Below are 20784 nucleotides of genomic sequence, written 5' to 3'. Positions count from 1 at the left end.
GTATTCTTGGTTCATTGATTTTGCTCTTTGTTGGATATTGGTGATCTTTCTAAGCCTCTCAAAATTTCTAAATACCTCAAGAAACTCACCAAGAAACGGAAAACCGATGTTAGCATCGATGAACCTCCTCGCCCAAGTACCTCCTCTAGGCCTAGTACATCTTCTAGGCCTAGTACTTCCAACCCTTCCTCCACTCAAACACGACCCCCAACCTCTCTTCCCAAAAAGAAAAACTTCACCGACAAACAAAAGACCTTCTACCAAAATTTGAAGGAAGAAAGAATCCTAAAAGAAACCCGCCAGTACTTCCAACCCGATATGTTGAAATTGGGTATTGATAATGATGTGCGGTCGTTGCTCCTAAATCTCCGATTGGGTTCTTTCATCACCGATGCCTACCGCACCTATAAAGAGCCTACTTTGGAGTTCTTGGCTACCTTAGAGCTTGTACCCGTAGGAGGGGTATATAGGGTGCGTTTCCAATTGTTCAACCACATCTTCGACCAATCATTGGAAGAGTTCAACGCCGCTCTGGATTTTGATCCCCACGGGGATATTGTCAACGTTGAACATTACATCTTCCCGGAGTATGATCAAAACTCATGGTGGGAAGACATCTCAGGTGGTACTGAGTTTATCACCAACCGGGCTAAGATCTCATCGGTGTACCAACCTTCCCTTAGGGTTGTACACTGTCTTTTGGGCTATGTTTTGTTCCCCAAACAAGAATTGGGGAAGTTGAGCAAGTTGGAGCTCAAGGTCCTTTGGTTGTCTACCCGCCCGGAGCATGTGGGCCGGTTGAACTTGGGGTATATCTTTGCCCAATATTGTTTGGACCTTCGCAAGAGTAGTACGGGAGAGATCCCATGCGGGGGCATGGTAACTAGGCTATTGACTCGCCTTCGCCTCGATGCTTATCTCCCATTTTGTAAGGAGATCGGGGATAGTACTTCTATCTACCTCGATATGCAACAATTGGGTCAAATCCAATTCATCTCCAAGGGCTATAGCGAAGGGAGATATGAGTGGCTTAGGGGCAACGAGCATTGGTGCTACTTGCCTAACCCCAGCTTGACTTCTTTGGCTCGGATCGCCAACAAGGTGTGGCATGTTCCTAAGTCCTTTCGGCATCCCAACTTCGACTCCGATGAGGATGAGGAAGAAGATGATGAAGAAGAACAACAACATCAACAACAACAACAACATCAACAACAACAACAACAACATTATTCTCCACAACAACAAGCTCCTCAAGAGCAAGAACAAGAGCAAGGGCAACATGCTTTCGCCAATGCGGATTTGAGGGCTCTTAGTGAGAAAATGAGTGGATTGAAAATCCACGTAGATGGCATGTGTGATCAAGACTTTGGGGCCATCTATGAGCAACTAAGAGGTATTCAAGAGATGCAACACGGTATGTTTACACAACAACAACAAATTTATGAGGCGGAGGTTAACCGTGGGAACATAACTTCCCCGGTTAACTATCCGTACTTCCCGCCCCAACAAGGTCCTCTACCTTCGTATGGGCATCCTTATTGGTCGGGGCCTTCTAACCCCGACACCGAGCGTCACTACTATCTAGACGAGCACGGTAACTATGATTACAAGGCTCCGGGTGGTAGTGAATATAGGGGTGATCCTAACTACCCCCATGTCCATCCCAACCACCCCTTTGAACTCACTTTGCCCGATAACTTCACCACTCTTGCTCCTTGGCAACAAGATCTTTTCAAGGGGCATTATGGGTGGCCCGATGGGTACACCGGAGGATGGGAGCCCTACCCTCATCCCTTCGATGACCCCGAGTGCAACAGAGACCCCGATGGGGCCGGGCCGAGTGGGAGTGGTGGTGGTGATGGTAGTAGTTCTTAGTTCCCTTTTAGCTTCTCATGCTTTTTGCCTCCATCCCTTTTAGTTTTGATGCATGTTTTGTTTTGATCGGGATGTTGAGATGTATTTTTATCTAGCTTGGGGGAACTAATAACTTGCTCGGTGACCAATTTTGTTGTTGTGTACATACCTTAGTTGTTTGCATGTTTATTTTCATTCCTCTTGTTTGATTTCCTCATTTTCTTGATCTCTAGGCTACTTTCCTTGTAGCTAGCTTGTTTGCCCAATTTGCTTGGATGCTTGTTGTTTGTGATGATGTGTTGCTTGGCATGTTGTCGTTGATTATCCCTTATATCCTAATCCCTTAATCCAAAACCCTTTGATCTGAATCCCATAAATCCAAATCTTGTAGTTTAGAGTAGTTCTTTAGTTAGTTTAGACTTTATTGTTTACTTAGTTTTATTTCTTTTATTCTTTCTATTCTTTGGTTAGTTTAGCTTTTCTTTCCTTTAGTTGTATATACTTCTTGCTTAGTTTATTTTCCTTTTATTTGTTGTTTTCTTTTATTTGTTTTGAAGTTACTAACCATTTTCTTTGTTCATAGTTTCTTTTATTTCATTTTCTCACTTGGTTCCTTGAAGAGCTTATGGATATGGCATGCTACGAAGTGGTTTCTAATCGCTTCATTTATTTTTGCTAAGCTTGGAAACCCGGTGAGACCTTTCTTATTTTCTCTTTATTTTCCTTGGTTGCATAGAATAGGATTAGTTTAGGAGAAGTTGAATGGTTCGAGGATGGATGCTTGTTAACACGTAATGTGTTTGGGATCGGTGACTTTGTTGTCTATCGATCACTTATTTGTCGATTGGGAAATTTATGTGTTTAACTTGCTTTCTAGTCCTTTGCATGCTATTTCTCCTATATTTTCCTTTTCTATGTCTCCGTTTCTTTTCTTTTACTTTCTTTTATTTTTCCTTTTCTCTTACTTTCCTTTATTTTTCTTTTCAATTTTGATGTGATTTTGAGGCATTGTTTTTCATTTCTTTTCTTATGAAATGAACTTTGTACATTGGACTTGTCTTTTGCATGATTTTCTTCCTAGGTTGTAAAGTTATGCACGGTTTGAGACTATGTTCGGTTGACTCTAGGATAGTGTATGCTAGGGTAGTTGGTTTGAACTAGGGGGATCATGAAGCCGGATTCTACTTGTTTGTGGTACGTTGGTAGTTGCTTCCTATAGTTGATTTGACACCACTAGTGAGTTTTTGCCACAACCTTGTGAGGTTACTTGTTTTTCTAGCCTTCAACATTCCTTGTATGAGCGGCGTGGATCCTTGACTATGCAAACCTAATCTAATAAAGCTTGCTGTATGATTCTCAAACACGAGACCGAACTATCTAGGAAGGACAAAGGCACATTTTTCGGGGTGGTATTTTTCATTTTTGTTATATTTTGTTATTTTCTTTATTTTTGAGTTTACATTTGCCTTCTTGCAAACATTTGAGCCTTATCCATTCTTTTCAAGCCACATCTTTAGTTATTTGACCTTTTGTTTCATTTTCTATATTTTCTTGGTTTTTGTGAAGCACTATGATCATTTGAGATGAAGTTTGTGGTGGTTAAGTTGGAATTTTGGTTTTTATGTAAGCAAGTTTATGATTTCATTTTCTTTGTGAATAATGGCAAATTTTTGTGGAAAAGCCGTCCTACTTCTCAAAAGGCATGGACTATTAATTTGCATTTAGGAAAAGCCGTCCGAATTAAGAAAAAGGCATGGACTTTGCAAATAAAATATAAGAACACAAAAAAAAAAAATTGAAAAGGTGAATAATTCAAAAATATTTTGATGTATTCTTTTCTCCTTCTAAGCATTAAGGACAATGCTTCATTTTAGCTTGGGGGAGAAGCGTGTACGCTTTTTGTATATATTTTTGTGAGTATAGCTTCAAGTAAGTTTGGGGGTGTTGTTTTTGTTTGGTAATTTCTTGATTGTGGTGTTAAGGATTGATCACCCTTTTGCTTCACTTTTTAGGAAAATCACAAAATTTTTAAATTTTAGCCTACCTTCACCCTTTATGCCTTATGTTACAACCTTGGGGAAAGACCTTTCGAGCTAGATAGTTGAGTCACTATTCGGGGGAGGGCATCATGGGTCATTGCCTAAGGAAAGAGGATGCATAGTCAAGATTGTCGAGTAGCCTTAAAATAATTCTTTTTCCGGTTCCTTCGAGGAATCATTGGGACACTCCCTAAGGGGAGATTTGAGACTAGTGGGAAGAACGCGGTAAGATTGTTTGGGATGAAAGTGAATTGTGATAACTAGTTCCTATGCCTAGCATACCCTATGTTTCAATCAACCTTGGATATCTTGAAACGTGCATATTTTAACTACTTGAGAAAGATTGTCATTCATTTGCATTATAGTCTTTATGTTGGTTCATTTCGCAAAGGTTTGTTTTTATTTCATTTTCCTTTCTTTTTATGGTTTGCCTCATTGATGTTTGGTGGAGAGTTATGGGTCAAACTCTTAGGATACCCTTACGAGACCTCACTCGTCCTCATAGGCGACTTTGGGGTTTAAAGGGCTTGTTGTAGCTAAAAACAAGCGTGATTCCTATGACAGTGAGTTTTAGTGTATATTCTTACCTTGAGTCTTTCTTTTTCGTTTTCAATAAAATTTTCATCCTCATTCTTTCTTGGTTTGTTTTGCTCGAGGACGAGCAAAAGTTTAGCTTGGGGGAATTTGATGAGTGACATTTATGACACTCATTTGGTTCCTTTTTGGATGATTTCTATTTCATTTTATCTCTCTTTTCTTTAATTTTCCTTTGTTTTATTCTTGTTTTCTTCATTTTATGCTTTTTGTAGTTAGTTTCTCTATTTCATGCTTTTGCTAGTTTACTTGTTATTTTTCTCTTTTACTTGCTTTTTATCATTTATTTGTAGGTGGTAATTGATTGTCCAAGAATTCCCGAGCTTCCTATCTATGAGCTTTCATTGTTTTCATGCCTAGAGATGGTGCAAGAAGCTTCAAGTCAAGGGTGGATCTAAGAGGCAAGCTTCAAGGCTTTGTATATGCCTTCTTCATGGCTTATAATTTTCAAGAAATTCAAGAAAGTTTCTGCCTACTTTGTCCTCCATCATCATCATCTAGGACGTGTGCACCGCTTGAGCTAGGACGAAGAGAAGAAGGGGGGAAGACCCAGATATGTGCGGGCGCACCAAGGTGGTGTGCGGCCGCACATTGGTCGGGTGCGGCCGCACACCTGGTGCGTGCGGGCGCACCAATCTGGGTGTGCCCCGTGCGCACCATCCTCCCTCCTCCGAGCGCCCGCACCTACGAGGGTCTATTTTTGGGCGTCAATACCGACCTCCTCTTTGTATATATAGTTATTTCTACCTATTTTTAGTAACAAGTTTTTAGATTGATTTTAGGATAGTTAGTTTTGGGAGAATTTTAGAGAGAGAAACTCAAGAACTTTAGAGAGAGAAACTCATGATTTTTGGTGATTGCTCAAGAATTCCTCATTGGATTTGATCTTTAGATCAAAGTTTGGTAAGGATCTTCTTCTTGATTTCAATACAAGTTTGATTCTAGTTGATTTCATTTGTTTTCCATTTTATTGATGATTGATTGTAGTTTAATTGAATTTTGATCGATTTTGAGTGATTGTTGGTTTAATCTTTGATTTCAAGTATGTTGATGATGAAATTGATGATTGTTCGTTGTAGTTTTGATCTTGATTCCTATGGCTAGTGAGTAGTTTCCTAGCTAGGGAAATGGTGAAGCATGTTTGAATAATGGATTAGAATAATTTGGGGATAATTGATGGAGTAGATGATATGATTAAATTTGGTTAGTAATTCATGTGCATGTGTGTGATTAATTGAGGTTTGGCCATCTTTGATTATTGCACTAGATTGCATTGTGAGCTTGCTAAGATACGAACCATTGATTAGTAGCTTGTAATTTCACGATTGAGGTGCTTTGTGACGTTCCCTAGGTAGTGTTTAGCGTAGTTGACGCTAGTTAGACCTCTAGGTGAACCATCTTGGTATGCTCTTTTGGATACATGATGATCTTCCTTCATCTCACTTGACTTAGTCGGTTTAACTTCCCAAATTACCATTTTCCATTACAATTACATGTGGATCCATTGTCCTAGTGCCTTTAGATTGATTTCATATAAGTTCTTGCATCATTTTGCTCTAGCTCTAGTTTCCTTCATAAACTCCTTTCACTTGACTTCGAAATAGCTTGACTTAGGCATTGTGCATTCGACCTCCATTCCTTTGGGTTCGACCTTGACTTACCACTACACTAAATAGGGGTTTGTTAAGTTACAAATTTTGTTTGATTGGGTGGGGTGGTAGCCCAACGACCTACCGTTCTCCTTCCCATCAACAACGATGTTGTCAAACTGCTAAAAAAGACTAAAGTGGAAATGAACGTATGGAAGCTCTTAGCCACATCTCGAGAGCATAGAGTTGCAGTCATGGATGCTTTGGCTAAAGTAGGCATAGATTCGGACACTACTCCTGAGGGACTTGCTAACTTCCTCACGAGTGATCTTCCAAGTCTAATCAATTTAGTCACTTTTTCGGATAAGGATCTACCGCCGGAATGTGACAAACACAATAAAGTTCTAAACCTCACAGTCATATGCAAAAGGATGAACGTTCCTATGACTCTTGTTGACAATGGTTCGGCAATTAATGTGTTCCCACTTAGAACCGCGAGAATGTTAGGAATAAGAGATGAGAATTTATCCCCATCAACCCAAGGCATAAGAGCTTATGATAACTCACACCGTCAAGCACTAGGGACAATTACCATGAATATAACGGTGGGTGCAATTGAGCATGCCACCACATTTCAAGTAGTGGATATCAAGGCATCCTTTAACTTGCTATTGGGACGCCCTTGGCTTCATTATTTAAAGGCCGTCCCTTCATCTCTTCATCAATAAGTAAAGGCCGTAGTTGGAGGAATTCCAATTACCATTGATGCTTCATCCATGAGGATCAAACAGTAGAAAATCCACTAATTAATGTGTAACATGAAGAAAATGATGAGGATTTGTGGGGCTTTAGCGAAGAGGTCTCCTTAATAGAGAAAGACGAAAGGACCCCTCTTCATTACGACCTCCACTCAAACATGACGACGAATGCTATTCTAAGAAAGCAAGGACATTTTCTTGGAATGACTCTAGGAAAGAAGAAAGGAATATCTAAACATATGGGACTACCAACTCGCGAAGACCTTAAGTGGGCCCAGGAAAAATCAAGAGAACGACGGAATGCCCGCACACAAAAAAGGGAGATACCCATGGATCAATATCCTCTCACCTTAAATGGACAATTTATAAGAGAAGGATAGGATTACCCTTGTCATGAATTTCCTGAACCTTTTGTTGTAAATGGCATAAGACAACCTGGGTTGGAAATCTTTTTGGATTGTTACTTTCTAGACGAGATCCCAACTCCAATTTATAAGGAGAAGGCACCACCTTCCTTTGACTTTAATGTCATGGAACTCCTCTTTGGAAGAGAAAAGAATGAGCCAAAATACGCGGAAGATGATTCTTCATTTATCCAACCGGTTCTCCAAAGTGAAGGCTTTGATCCCTCGGAATTTATCACTCCAATAGAAGATTAAGAGCGTGGATGGCGCAAGACGGTCAAGATAACCACTACAAATGGAAAGAAGATTTCAGTAACTACAAGACAAGGACCAATGTTTGAAGAATCGTCTGAGTCAGAGTCTGACCCTGTCGAGTCTTCCAAACCTTTAGTTGTATCACCCTCGTCTTCTATTTCTACTCCTAGGATAGTTAGCAATCAAGTCCCAACGGACATTTCTTTATTTGATGTAATGATTTCTGAATTCAATAATATGTCTTCTTCCCCGTATTCTTCTTGTTTTTCTTTATCTAAAGATGACGAGTATTGCTTAACTAATGATGAAAATGATAAAGAAATAATTAAAGCAATGGAAAACAAGACACCAATAATTGAGGATACAGAAACGGTTGATATCTCAAAAGATCCAACCATTAAAAGAGAAGTTAAAATCGGACTAACGCTAAGTAAAGAAGAAAGAACCTAGTTAATTAATCTACTTAAAGAATTTATTGATGTATTCGCTTAGTCATACGAAGATATGCCAAGCATTAATAGAGAGATAGCTCAACACACAATACCATGAATTCCAGGAATGAAACCTGTAAAACAAAAGTTACGTCGAATGAAACCCGACGTAGCTCTTAAAATAAAAGAAAAAGTACAAAAACAAATAACTGCAGGTTTTATCAGGGTATCTAAATACCCCGAATGGGTCGCCAATGTCGCCCCGGTTCCGAAAAAAGATGGTAGAGTTCGAATGTGTGTCGACTATCGAGATCTAAATAAGGCAAGTCCAAAGGACGACTTCCCTTTACCACACATCGATATTTTGGTAGATAATACAGCAAACCATGCACTTTTCTCGTTTATGGATGGGTACGCAGGATACAATGAAATCCTCATGGCCGAAGACGACATGGAAAAGACAACTTTCATAACACCTTGGGGTACTTATTGCTACATGGTAATGCCATTCGGGTTCAAAAACGCGGGTGCTACTTACCAACGAGCAGCAACTGCCCTACTCCATGATATGATGCATAAAGAAGTGGGGATCTATGTGGATGACATGATTGTAAAATCAAAAGACCGCCAAGGACAACCAATAGCCTTCAAAAAGTTCTTTGAAAGGCTGAGAAAATACAACATGAGATTAAACCCCTCCAAATGTGCTTTCGGAGTTACCTCAGGAAAACTCTTGGGATATGTCATAAGCTCTAGAGGAATAGAGATAGACCCCACCAAAAGCAAAGCAATCATGTCCATGCCACCGCCCAAAACCGAAAAGAAAATTCGAGGATTATTCATTGGCCGGTTGCAACACATAAGTAGGTTCATATCCAAGCTAACCACGATATGCGAACCAATATTCAAGAAGCTTAAGAAAAATGTACCAATTATATGGGACGATGAGTGTCAAAAAGCCTTTGAAAAGATCAAAGCCTATCTCTCGAATCCTCCTGTATTAGCTCCAACACTCCCTGGAATACCCCTAAGGTTATACTTAACCGTCACAAAGGAAACAATGGGAGCCATGCTTGCACAAGAGGTAGAAAGTAAAGAAAATGCTATTTACTACCTAAGTAAGAAAATGCTCGAGTATGAGACACGCTATACACCATTGGAGAAGTTTTGACTCGCATTGTTATGGGCCACAACTAAATTAAGACATTACATGCTCGTGCACACCGTTTACGTAGTCTCGCAAATGGACCGCCTTAAATACCTATTCGAAAGATCTACACTTAACGGGCGTATCTCAAGGTGGATAGTGAATTTGGCCCAATTCGATATAAGGTTTATGCCTCAAAAAGCAATTAAAGGATCAGTGGTCTCGGATTTTCTAGCAGATTTCCCAATAGAAGATTCGACACCCTTGGAAGAGAATGAATTCCCATATGAAAGTTTAATGATGACGGAGGATGATACATGGACTCTATATTTCGATGGAGCCGCAAACCAAAAGGGATGCGGCGTAGGAGTCTTACTAGTATCACCTAAAGAAGAACATGTTCCTATATCCATTAAATTAGATTTCGACGTCACCAACATCACAGCCGAATATGAAGCATGCGTGGTAGGCCTCGAAACCGCTTTAGCCTTAGGTGTAAAGAAACTCCGGATATTTGGGGATTCTTCTTTAATCATTAATCGAATCTCAATGAGATGGAAGGTTAGGAGCGAAATCTTAGCTCCCTACCAAACATATTTGGAAACTCTCACTGATCAGTTGGAAAAAGTGGAATACACTTACTTACCTAGAGAGGAAAACCAATTCGCCGATGCCTTGGCAAGACTAGCATCAATGGTTAGAATTTCTAAGGAAATTGAGCAAATGCCTTTAACCATAGAAAAAGGCATAAACCAGCATATATTCAAGCTATAGAAGATGATGAAGTGATTCAAGAAGAAGAACATGAAGAAGAACCATGGTTCATAGATATATTAAATTATGTAACCAAAGGAGAATATCCTCCTCATGCTGACAAAAGAGCGAAAAGAGCACTAAGACTTTTAGCTTCCCAGTTTGTACTCATAAGAAATGAACTACACAAAAGGGTACCTAAAGGTCGAGCTTTATTATGTGTAGGCAAAAAGGATGCTCAAAGAGCCATGAGAGTAGTCCACAAAGGTATATGTGGAACACATACTAATGGCAAAATGCTAGTCCAAAAGATAATGTGAGAAGGATACTATTGGACTACCATGAATAAAGATTGTCATCAATATGTAAAGAGATGCCCCAAATGTCAAATTTATGCAAATTTACAACATATCCCACCATCTCTCCTCTACACCTACACTTCACCATGGCCTTTCTCTACATGGGGAATAGACATAATTGGAAAGATCACACCTCCCGGAACAGGAGGTCATGAATACATCTTAGTCGCAATAGATTACTTCACAAAGTGGGTGGAAGCACAATCATATGCCATACTCACTGCCAAACATGTAGCACTCTTTATCGAAAGAAACATAATTTGTCGATATGGAGTCCCATTTGAAATGATAAGTGACAATGGAACACACTTTCAAGCCGAATGTGAAGAATTGCTACAAAAGTATGGTATTCAACATCACCATTCTTCCCCTTATAGACCTCAAGCAAATGGAGCTGTTCAGGCCCCTAATAAAAATTTAAAAACAATCATTGAGAAAATGAATGGAAATTATAAGGATTGGCCTGACAAACTTCACTTCGCATTGTGGGGTTATCGCACGTCAATCCGAACATCAACAGGAAATACGCCATTCAACTTAGTATATGGAATGGATGTCGTACAACCTATAGAGTTACAGATACCTTCGCTACGCATCGCGTTAGAAAGTAAACTTGATGAAGTCGAATGGACTAGAGCACGGTATGAAGAGCTAATTCTACTCGATGAAAAACGATTAGAAGCTCTACATCACGCTCAATGTTATCAAACCCGCATGGCTAGACATTTCAATAAGAGGCTCAAGACTAGAAATATCAAGGTTGGGGACTTGGTATTAAAAGCATTAAGAAAAAATGTTTTGGACCCAAGAGGAAAATTTAGGCCCAATTGGTCCGGTCCATATATTGTCAAAACAATCCTGTCAGGAGGCGCTACTAAATTAACTGACATGGATGGTAATGAATTTTCGAACATGACAAACCTTGACCAACTTAAGAAATACTACCCATAAGTAGTTGATAAAATACTCAAGAGAGCTACGTTTGGCCTGATTCCTTAAACAAGGATACGTAGGCAACCCAGACAGGGTGCGGCCACTTTAATTTTTTCAAATTATGTATCCCTGAAGTAAAAAACACATGTCTGCAAAATTTCAAGACTGGCGCCAGACGAAAATTTTGTCGCCCGGCGACAGAGCCACATTGACAACGACAGTAAATTGGATGACAGCGCCAGTTTTCTGCCAGTGTCTGGGCAAGTTTCATATATTCTGGAAATTTATTCGACTTCCGTACTCGAATTAATTCTCCGAAAAATAAATATTGTAATTGTTTTCATTGCTTTAATCGAAAAGTTAATTGAAATAATAGCTGAAATTTTATTAATTAAAAAAGAAATTACATTATTGATGAAATAAAAGCTGAAAAATTAACTAAAACAAATTAACTTTGTCTAATAAATCAAAGGAAAAGCAAATCTCTATTCTTTATTCTCTTTCTTGATTCTCTTCCAATTTGTGTCTTCATTCTCTTCCTCTTGATCCATAACCTTTGCTAGGAGACAACCATTAGAAGAACTACACTCTATTTTAGTATAGATAGTTTCCCCCTCCGCTAAAACCCCATGTTTCTTCTCTATCCAAACTTCCTTTTTCGTAGAGTCAACCTTTCTTTTTCCTTTATCTTTCTTAGAACTTTTCTTCCTTGGTATAATAGGAGTTTTGAATTCGCTCCTTTCCCCTAGGCGTTCCTTAGCAGGGACCTTTTTGTCACCTAGACGATCCTTCGCATCGGTCTTCTCAATCTTGACTTGAGATTTCTGGAATCTTCCATCAAGCCATTGTTTCACTTTGCTTGACAAACAAGGTGGATCCTTGTGGGTAATCACCTCCCATAAGGGTCTACCACTCCAATATCGGTCAAAACGCTCAACCTCTTGTGACACAGGAAATTCATAAGGACGGCGGAGATCTCTTGCAGGAATGGTTTGTGCGAGACCATATTGTCTCATAACTCTACAAGGAAAATAAAAGGTTAATCTTGACAAGCTCGGGAGACGACAGTATGCTTGGTTATTACAACAAACCATCGCCTCAATCTTCCACCAAGGAACGATCCAGCTTATGGTATAATCACCGGCAGCAAACACCTTGCTCCATCCACGGCGACCTATCTTCAAAAATCGTTTCTTTCGCCGGACTATGCAATTTGGAACATATGTGTGTATATTGTCAGGAGGATTAATAAGTTTTAACCTCTCCATGAGCCATATCTGTAAAATATGTATTTGATTAGTATTACAGTGTACAAATATTTTTAGTTCTTTGTAAATTTAAAATAGTATTATTTTATACCTGTAATAAAATTAGAACCTCGAAAAGGTGCTCTTGGATTCTTTCTTAATGCATCCAACCATAGCATGGTCTCTCCAACAATTAGCGGCATTGGATTTCTCCCAGATTCAACTTGTTCTATAACAGATATAATCATTCATTGGCCTTCATTATCCTTACAACTAACTAAAATTAATTGGTTAAACATACAAAAGAGGAAAGCTCTTCTCTTATGGATACGAAAATCAGGATTAGGATTGTCATAAAAATAATGTGCAAATTCTGTCAAATCAACTACATTGCCATGCACTATATTTTTTAAGGCCGTAACCCTTAGATCAAAAAAGCATTCAAAATCTTTATAATAATATTCACTAACTCTAGGCATTACCGCAATATCTGTGGAATAATAGCCTATAATGGCTCCAAACTCTTCCAGTAAAGGGCATATTTCATCATGGAAAAATCTAAAACAGTGAGTATTAATATCCCAATAGTCCATGGCAGAATGAATAAAATCCATGTCAAGACTCACCCCCTTTATTCCAAACATACCCCCCATGCGAAAAGTATCTAATGCTTTTTTCTCTTTAGCAGTTAAAAGACGACACCACTCATTCATGTATCCACAAAAAGTTCGTTTAGCTAAAGGCATGATTCCTAGTTAATTAATTAATTAATAAACTTGTTAAATTATGCAGTAAACGGAGGATTCGGGGGCTATTTATAAGCTTTTTTCACAACAGATCTCAATTTCTGTAGGAAGTAGGAAAGTTAGTCTGTCGCCAAGCGACAAAACTGTCGCGTGGCAACAGGTTGAATAACGTGGCGCCAGTATATTTCTTCGCAGCGACACCTATTACGCGTGGGAAACCGTGTTTTTACGTGCTTGAATTCGACTTTGACTTGACTTATTATTCTTTATTTTCCTATTCATACACCCTTATTATTATTTTTATTATTATTATTATATTATATTAAGCTTAATTAATTTTAGGCTTATTTTTTGGTAATTGTACTTGTTTTCCTTCATTTTTTCATTTCTTTTTTGGGGGAGAGAGTCGGTACCCTCCACTAATATTAAAAATGACGGAAATTTTGCGCAAAAATTACACTTTCTCACACACTCACATGCACAATACACTTGTTATAAAAAAATAAGTCATGTAAATAAAATGTTAATAAATAATAAGTGCATATATATATATATACAAGTGTCTAGTACATAAGTCATATGAATAAAATAGACAAAGTCCTACAAAAGTCAAAATAAATGAACACAGGTACAACTATGGCACCGGAGGCCGAAAGTCGCGAGGGATGCCAAATGTATCAAAAAATGTCCTACTCCGTGGAGTATGTCCATCATCGTCCCCTAAACCACCAGGGGGCGCGAACTGCAACTTAGGGCCAGGCCACCTAACCTCACCCTGAAACCCGACAGAAAGAGGCTGGGGCTGCAAAGGCTGATGGGACGACGAGCCAAACTCGTATGTCCCACCACCCATCCCACCTCGAACGGTCGGCCCGGTCGGAACATCCTCAGGTGATGACGCCGAGACCTCTACAGCAGCGGCCTTAGAACAACCACCCCGACCACCGGAAGTAGTCCGGCGACGCCTCGAGTCGGACCTAGTAGTATCTTTCCTAGGCTTGGGTCTCGACCGAGTGCGTGGAGAAGGAATAGGCTGCCCCTGCAAAAGTAAATCAAAGTTAACAAATGCAAATGAAAAAATAAGGTTAAAAATGATAAAAGCAAAAAGTAATACCTCCTCAGCATCGTTGCTACGACAGGTAGCACGATTCCGCAACCTCACAAGCTGGCTGCGAAAAGCGTCTATGCACCTAGCCATAGCCGTCACCACCTCGCGAAAAAACTGTCAAAGTAACTAAGTCAGTAACAATTACGAAACAAACATGAAGATAATATGTGAGAAATTACATACTCGAGTCTGGTGACGAGGAATAGACCGCTCCACAAACTGCTCCCCCTCTGGAGCTGGCGGAACAAGCTCCTCGATTGGCCCATACATGCCCTGGTAGCGTATGGACATCCTCGGAGGAATGAACTCCCTAGGGCCAGCCTGTTAAGAATAAAAAGTTAGAAAAATCCTTGAGGGCTACCTAAAGAAAGATAAACCAAATGAATGAAAGCATACCGCAGCCTCCTCCGAAAGGACAAGAGCCGGCGCTAGCAACGGTAGCAGGTCCTCCTCATAGCTCTGCTCGAGGAGAACGTAAGACCTCCAAGGAGTACCCCGGGTAGGCCCACCAGCACGATCCCGCTGCAAGGCATCGTGAAACATATGCCGAGGTGGAGGAGCAGGAACAACGAAAGTATCTGAGCAATGCTGGATGGCTACCCTTTCCCCTAGGTAGACCACCGCGTCGTACGTCCCTAGAAATTAACGACGCTCAGTTGTATGCTGCGCCGCCAGCGCAGAGATAGGAAAAGCAGCCCAAGGTCGATAGACCGGGCTAGGCTCCTGCAAAAATCACTAAATAAGGCACTAACACCAAAAGATGATAAAAGAAGAAGTATAAGTTGTAGAAACCTACCGAGAGGATCATCTCTCGAAGGCGCAGCACCTCCAGCGGACCTCTGCGGCCTCCCCAACTGGAAGCAACGAGGAGCACGCAAGGAGAAGGCCTCGCAGGCGCAAGAGAGGGAAAATACTCGTACAACCAAATCTATATGAAAAGACGAAAGTCGGTAAAGATTATGCTTCTAAATCGAAAGTCTAAACCTCATAAAAAAGGAGACGAGATGTACCTCTACGACCCTCCAAAAACTGCAAAGGGCTACCTCTCCAGACAAGGCCTTGTGACGACAGGAACGCCGCAAGCCCAGTAGATTGTCCGCGTAGGCCATGCTGGCCCAGTCACACGTCCTGACCAAGTGAAGGTCGCGAACAGCGGACAGGTAGTAAAGTAGTACTCTACTACCTCAATCAGGGGAAAATGTCCCTAATAGCGGAATCAGCACAAAGATGCACACCCGTTGCTCTCGGGTGGTCGCATCATCCTCAAAAGCTGCAGCCAGCGTGCAGCGACGAATACATCGGGAACTTAGTTGTCCTGACTGAGCCTCAGCCTAGGCCCGAACAACGATCGACCCCAACAACTCCTGAACCTCCGGCGAGTAGACGGTGACACCGGCGTCAAAAGGCAAAGGAGTAGACTGGAACTCTAGCCCCGTAATGAGGCTGAAGTCAGTTGGAGTGACTGTCATCTCACCCTAGGGAAAAAGAAAGGTGTTGGTGGTGTCCCAAAAGAACTCCACCAAAGATCAAACGACGAGGTTGCCCCCATCGTATGAAAACATGGCCCGGGTGGCCTGCAGTAGAGGAGTTAACCCACATGACTCCCAAAGACGACGAAGCCCCTCATCGCGGCTGATGAAGTTGTCGTACAAAGAAATGAGGGTGGAATTACCCGTGCCGTGGCTACGGGTCCTCCAACTCGCAAGACCTCGTCGGATACGCTCCGACAGATGATGAACCGGCACGTGAAACAGGGTGCGCTCGTCCCAATCCGGCAGGAGACCCAGCCTGGAAGTAGAAGGCACGTCATCGCCCTCACTGGTGGGCTCGTCCTCTGGACGCGTGTCTCTCGACCGAGAACCAGAACCACGTCGTCTAGCCATGCTAAAGTATAAAAGTAATTAAATTTAAGGCTCTACAGTATCTAAGGTTCGCCTAGGCCGCATGATACTATGTTCGCAAAACAGAGTACGTAGTACTAAAACACAGCAAAAATTTCAATCAAGCATGGAAGCATTTTTTTAAGCAAATAAAAAATTTCTTGCAAACATATGATGAATATTGTGACAAATTGTACAAGTAAAAGCATTAAAAATGCAAAGAACGACCCACATTGTTCTTCACGACCTTAAGAGGTCCAACAATGGTGAATCGTTCGTTTCTTCACCAAATTGAGTCAAACAAGTCTCAAAATACTCCCAAGGTAATATACAAGCATAATTTAACAAATTCAAGGCATAATATTCAACGAACAAAGCAAATTAAGCAAGAACATTTTCGAATTTTTCGAAAATTCGTGAACAAGAACGCATAATTCACCAAAAAACCGAGTAGAGTTTGAGCAAAACTTACATAGATCGGGAAAATAGACAAGAAAAGCTTAGATTTACAACAAGTTTGAGCGAATTTGGTTGAGAAATGAGCAAGAACGAGAATTTTGAAGGTTTTCGTGAAAAATAAGAAGCAGAGCAGCGAAATGAGAAAGAAGAAGAAGACGTGTTTAAAACCCCGACTCTGTCGCCAAACGACAGAATTGTCGCGAGGCGACAGACTCTGTCGCATGGCGACAGGAGCGAAAGCTCGCGACAGGTGTTTCTGGCCAGCGCTAGAGCGGCAACAGAATACTGGGTCCCTCCTTATGACTTTGTGGGCCTATTTTAGTTATTTGGGTTCCTTGGTACGCCAATTAGCCCATTTAAGAAAAATTGACATGATTCAGTCAGCTTGATTGCAGATGCATTAAGAGATCGACTTGGTGAAAGATCGTCTCACTTAGCTTAAAGCGCCTAAGTATTGGCTCATAATAAGGCGCCGAAATATTGGTTCAATAGATGCACCGATATAATGGTTTACAAAGGCAAAAGCACCAAAGTATTGGCACAAACATAAAAATAATAATAATAACAATGTATTAAGGGTCAATAATTAAGCAGAATGATTCTTTGACGATGTCCCCACATAGAGAGGAGTTGTCTAGTGGCGAAGCACGGCCGTGGCGAGGTAGTGTCACAAATTTTGGAGATGGCGAAGCAAGATCAACTTCGACGGTCCCACAAGGTGAAGAAGAGATTGTCTATAGCGGCGACGCACTGTCGTGGCGACGTACGGCCACAACCTTGAGGATGACGACATACAGTTATTTTCGACGATGTTCCCGAAATACTGTGGAGGATTGTCACCAAGAATATTGAGGACGAAAACATATGGTTATCTTCAATGATGGCGTTCACGAGGCACTGTGGGTGTTGTCACAAACAACAAAAGCAACAGCAAAACGGTTACGCTCAGAGACGTGTGCTCGACGGTGCAAGATACGCGTTTCTTAAATCTCTTATCTGTTTAACTAATGATTGTTTTACAGGTATATATCGGCGTTATAAGAATGATTTGGAATGGCAGAACATTTTGAATCATTCTCCGACCCTATTGATACTTTGACTCTCGTTTTTCGAAAGCTAAATTTCTTTTAACTCAGTCAAAGTGGGGGATTCCGTAGACACCCATTTGTGTCTCCCCAAAACCAAACCCAGTGATGAATGCCTTTCATGTCGAACCATTATCGAATTAGGTGAAAGTGGTTGAAAGTCAAGTGTTGCGGTTTAGTTTTATTAAAATTCTTCTCTCTGTTTTTGAAAATAACTCTATTTATTTTAAAATAGCCAAACCAGTTTAGTTTGGTCCATAACTAAGTTCTTAAAATAGTGTAGTTGTATGGGGCTCAAAAAGACCTTTCCAACGACATATTATAAGCCCAATTCCGATGAATATTGAGGAAGTTATGGCCAAAATACTAAACTGGACCCGGTTAATTATTTAAATACGGCCCAATGATCTAGAGGAGGGCCCAATGTTAATTATTATTCCTAAAATTACTAGTATTAATAATAATTTCCTAGAAGTTTCTAGACGGTTCTTTTTAATTCTAATATTGTTAGATTTAATAATTAATTATTTTAAAATAGACTTTTATTTGGAGAAAAACATTGTTTTATTATCTTAAAAATATGTATTTTATCTTCTGTACGGATTCCGTAGATCAAGTTGATTAAAGTTCGGATTCCGCGTGAAGAAAACGTGCTAATACAGGTTGTCGCCAAACGACAAGTCTGTCGCCGTGCGACAGACCCTGTCGCCGTGCGACAGACCCTGTCGCCTCGCAACAGACATTGTCGAGTCGCGACAGAGTCGATTCCTGGCGACAACGTGTAGTTTTATTACTTATCAAATTCTATGTTTTTTCCGGACTATTTTCATTATAAATAGGGTCCGAATCCTTGTTTTCAGAATCATCAATTCTCATCTACTCTCATCCTTAATTTTCTCTTTTCTCTCTTGAGCAATATATGCTTTCTTTCTCCCTCTCTTTCTAAACTAGCATGTTACACACAATATTCTGCATTCACAAGATCTTGAATCTCTTAGCCAAGTTCGAAGTTGCCTTCGCCCTAGACGTGCAAGGTTTGATAATTTTTGAGGGTTTGGTCCAAAACTAGTCAAAACTTTATTTAATTTGATTTCAATTTAATTCTTTAATTATTCTTTATTGATTTTCATTGAAGTTTACTCACTTGTGTATTTTGTTATTGTTTAGTGACATGCTTGGATTTGTTATTAATCTTGTTAGTATCATGCCTAGGATCTTGCTATTATATTTAAGCTTTATTATTAACAGGATGATTGTTATTATTATTTATTGTTTATTATTATGTTGCTTGATATATTTTTATTGTTATTGCTTGATCACACCTTTTATGCATGTTAAAGGGAATTTATACTTGAAATCACGCTTAATAAGATAATTAATAATTTGGTTTAGGCTAATGTGATTTTAACTCAAGTGATCGCTAATAATAGAGTTATTTGTGCATTAAATTTCAACCAACATAGATAAACAGGTTAGGTTTAATATAATGTTTGTATGTTATTTGAAAAGCGCACATGAATACGAGCAGAACAAAGTAGAGGCCTATTTTATGGGGCGGGTCCTTTCTTTTGTAGATTGGATTCGTACCCTCATCCCTGGACCCTGTTTGGTTCAAGACCTTATGAAGTAGTTGATGGTCCTCTTGGATTGTCTTTTGGGTTTACAAGTTCCTAAAACTTGTCGGCGACTCTTTTTGCTCTTTGTCTTTCCCTTTGGAACGCCACCGTACTTTAGTGTATGATCACAGTGGGGTTCAAGTTTGGGGTTATCATAATGCTTGAAATATTCCCTACAAGTAGTTTCCCTCCATTTATTAAAGAAGGAGGTGAAACCTTCATTTTCTTTTTGCTTTAGCATTTCTAGCTCTCTATGATCGGTTTCCATTTGTATATTGCATTTATACCTTTCAATGAAAGCACTTATAATAGATTCCTAACTAGAGGACTTTTCTTTATCAAGTGAAAAGTACCATTGTTGACATACAGCTTCTAAAGATAATGAAAATACAGAGTGTTTTGCTTTTCTATCTATCCCCTTAATGTTCATTACAGTTTCAAAAGCTCTTAAATGAAAATAAGAGTTATCCATAGCCTTAAATTTAGGGATGTCATTGGGATTGAATTTCTGTGGGAGAAGGTCCTTATCCACCGAGACCCCTTGGGAGCTAATCTCTTGGAATCTAAAGTCGTTAGACAGCTTGCCCAAGCTTTCCTGGAGTAGGTCCATTTGTTTCTGTTTTTCAGGATTACTTATTTGCAGCGATAGGTTTTGTAACATCTCAGCCCAGTTGGCTACTTGTCCCTTGACCTCATTGAGTTCTTCTTGACTAGCCATTGCCTTCTTAGCTTTCCTTTTCCTACCGATTGGTTTGTCAAAAAGTAAGACTTGAACAAAATCGTTGTCCTTGATTAAACGCCCTTCCTTTCTTGTCCACGCGCTGTAAGTTAAACCATATTTGTTTTTAATACTCGACTCTAATTGACTTGACTTTATGGTTTAAAAATTAAAAAGAATAGGCAAAAATGGGGTATATATTTTAGGGGAAAATTTAATGATGTTTTAAAATGGGAGGATTAATATCCTACTTACCCCCCTAAAAAAATGACGGAAAATACGCATTCAAGACTCTCTAGACATGGTCATAATGTGACAAACATGTTATGTGTGTGCTATATGTGTGTGTGAGTGACATGCTTTGACTCTTAGTGTATGACCATTGGACTTTAAGTGCCTAACACAATTAAAGACTTAAACGTGGTTTGGACCATTAATAAATTAATAAACTGATTAGTAGACTGTGAATTAGACTCGTCGTGATGACTCGAGAAAGAAAACTGGACTGTCGCTAAAACAACAAGACTGTCGCCACTGTTTAGAGCCTGTCGCCAGACGACAAAATTGTCGCCAGGCGACAGACACTAAACTGCAGCGCCACAGTCCAAATTTCTGTGCCATTGCTGGAACATTAATCTGGAGTGTTTCCAGTAATTTTACTCTAAATGGACATGCTTAAAGTCTTACTAAGTCGAATTGATTAATTTATTAGCCTTTAATTAATTAAAAATTAATTAATTAGACAAAGTCCTTTTAGTCATTAGTCAATTTATTTAGTCTTAAACACAAGTCAAACAAACGGTTAACAC

The sequence above is a fragment of the Chenopodium album genome, chromosome 23 (assembly GCF_948465745.1).
Source record: "Chenopodium album chromosome 23, dcCheAlbu1.1, whole genome shotgun sequence".
NCBI lineage: Eukaryota > Viridiplantae > Streptophyta > Magnoliopsida > Caryophyllales > Amaranthaceae > Chenopodium > Chenopodium album.
The sequence above is the reverse complement of the archived record's forward strand: the minus strand, read 5'-3'. Positions refer to the sequence as shown.